We start from the raw sequence: 3,134 nt of genomic DNA, 5'->3' as shown, positions 1-3,134 counted from the left end.
TTGTTTCCTTTGATCTAAAAATTCTGAGCATCCTTCGTCGAACTGTGGCTTATGCTTCTTGAGTTCATAATAACCTAGATTCTCTTTTGCAGAAATTTTGATATGTTCTCTAATATTTTCCCAAGCTTTATTAACATCCACCTCAGTGTGTTAAGTTTTCCAAAGCTGTAAACCTATTTATGATTTCAACATGATACTGATCCTTACCCTCTACCTTGTTGAATTTCTTGAGATTGAACCTCTCCATATGAACTGTGTGTGTTGTATAAAAGATAAATCTCCATACAGTCGTTTATCTTCTTGTGTGTTAGTTTCCAGTATTGTAATTGAAGTAAAGCTTTTATTAATAGATAAATATTGGATTATTTCATGTGCCGCCTTGTATCTTTGTTGCTTTCACTTTTTCTCCTGGTGTTTCCCTGGCACTTAGAGCCAACTGGTGGGATATCATCTCAAGATGGATCAAGTCCATAGCTTCAGATGAAATTTAAATACTCACGATTTTTATCCCTATAATCCTTGCATATAGAACATGCAATGGAAGATTACATGGCTGATTCCATAGAGGTCATTTGTGAATCTCAGCTTATATCAGCCAAATGCAAAAAAGCCAATACTAATGATGAACAAATTTAATTAAATGTATTGTTCAACAGAATATGATTTGAATGAAATAATATTAAATACTCTCACTTTACATTTTTTACCTTACCATTCAGTCCAGAACCTTTTGTCTTCTCATCTGCTGTCTGAAACTTGCTCTCTGACATTAAGGGAGAAACATAGACTGAGGATGTCTGAGAACAGGGTGCTGAGGAGAATATTTGGACTGAAGAGAGATGAAGTGACAGGAGGTTTGAGGAAACTGCATAACGAGGAGCTTCATAACTTGTATTCTTTGCCAAGTGTAATTAGAATGGCCAAATCAAGGTGGATGAGATGGGCAGGGCATGTAACATAAATGGGGACGAGGCATGATGATAAGCCAGAAGGAAAGAGACCAAGAAGTAGGTGGATGGATTATTAAAATTTTTAGAGATAGGATGGGATGGTGTGGACTGGATTGATCTGGCTGAGGGTAGGGACCAGTGGAGGGCTATTGTGAACATGGTAATGAACCTTCAGGTATCATAAAATGTTGGGAAGTTCTTGAGTAATTGCACAACTAGTGGCTTCTCAAGAGGGCTCAGCTCCATAAGTTAGTTAGACAGGATTATAATGTTCTAATTCCATTGTACAAGTATATATTAGAGTGCCATGCTTTCCAAATCCTATTTCATTTGTCTGTAAAATTGAATTAGGAATCAAAGTTTTTGTTCTCCATGTTGAGAATTTGTTTCCAGATACAACAAAATCTCATATCTTGAAGCTCTTTTAAGTATGACAGTTTTCTTAAAGAGTTGGCTTGTTTAATTTACAGAAACGTATAAAAGAAAACCAGCCTTATGCTAACACTTCTTTTGAACTTAACTGTGCAGTATACAAAGGTAATATGTAAAAGGGAGAAAGTGTGCAGGGAAGGAAAGGTTAGCTGTGGCGGAAGAAGAAAAGGGGAGAGAAAAGGGGAATCATATTATTATCTAAACCAAGTTTCCACTAAAATTTCCCTTGGGGCTATTTTAAAAACAGTACACCCTAAATGTTCTCAAGTAATTAAAAAGTTTTTATTTTTCTTAATAATGAACTTTTATAAAGAACTTCAAAAGAAAAATGTTTCTTCGTTCCCTTCTTTGTAACTATGAGTAAAAGCAAGGGGCAGAACATCATGATGAGCTGAGACTCACTTCAAGTAACTTCATTTCTGAATGTCATCATTCTGTTAACAGAATTATTGCTGTTATGTGGAGGTTACTGCTGTTCAAGTAAATCAAAGTAATTTCAAAATCAGATGCATTGATGCCTGATTATAATGGCCATATACAACATAATAAATCATATCTTCATATGTTCAGAACTTTTTAAATGATTCAGAAATTTCTAAATGATTGTATCATTTCAAAACTGCATTTGGTATAACTTAACCAAAATTTTATTTTCATCTGCAGTTCAGTATTATACTTCTGTTATATATGACATGGTCAATAACAAACTTTGCCATTGTAACTGCTGATCTGACTGCTGTATGCATGAAAAAGCCTGTCCCATATGAGACAATTAGCATTCTCTTTTCCATTCAGAAAAATTTATAATTGTCTGCTGGTTTGGTGCCACACTTGTCAAACTGATCTTCTGTATTTGCATTAAATATATCTGCAATGAATGCAATTAAATGACACATTCTCCTGTAACAAAATCCTGATATAATGATTTGATCATAAACATACCAAACAAGTACAGCTCCACTTACATTTATTATCCCTTACTGATCTCCATATGCTTCTAGTTACACCAGTATACACCAAACTCATCCACAAGGATTCACTAATGCATCAGTGTGGTTTCTGCTATACTTCAAAATCTATCACCATATTGACCAACTTAGACCCTGGTCATATTCCACCACATGTGTATATACAAGCTGTACACCTATTCCAATAATAATTATGTAACTATTCCAAAATTCAAACAAGATTTTAACATATTTCACAGCTCAGCTTCCAACTACATATACTTCATGCTGTCATACTAGTTACCACTAAATATCAACAATTCAATTATAAGTAGAACTCTTCTCACCCCCTAATTCCCCAATTTCCTGCATTTATCTAATTTAACTAAACCTATAACCATTTAAATTTGATATCCCTATATTTATTTTAGATTGTCTCCACTCCACAGATACTGAAGAGTCACTAAGTATTATTTGAGAAGTAGTACTTGGATGCAAGAGTGACTTAGACAGAAAGTTGTATCATAATTCTTTTAACCCGTAGAACATAAATTTATATTGTATGCTGGCCATATGTAATAATTGGATTGGATTCGACCAATCCAATTATATTTTATTTGTTATAAACTTCTACATAGCATTATCTTTTACCTACAAAATCACTCTGTATGCTTAAACAATAATATGTGTTTCACCTAATGATGACTGCATGCAGTGGAAACATGCAGTGAGAAAAAAAAAACTAAGTTTTTGTTACACGCTTGCGAGATGGCTGGTGTAATATATATATATATATATATATATA

The sequence above is a fragment of the Cryptotermes secundus genome, unplaced genomic scaffold (genome assembly GCF_002891405.2).
Source record: "Cryptotermes secundus unplaced genomic scaffold, Csec_1.0 scaffold125, whole genome shotgun sequence".
In the NCBI taxonomy this organism is placed as follows: domain Eukaryota; kingdom Metazoa; phylum Arthropoda; class Insecta; order Blattodea; family Kalotermitidae; genus Cryptotermes; species Cryptotermes secundus.
The sequence above is the reverse complement of the archived record's forward strand: the minus strand, read 5'-3'. Positions refer to the sequence as shown.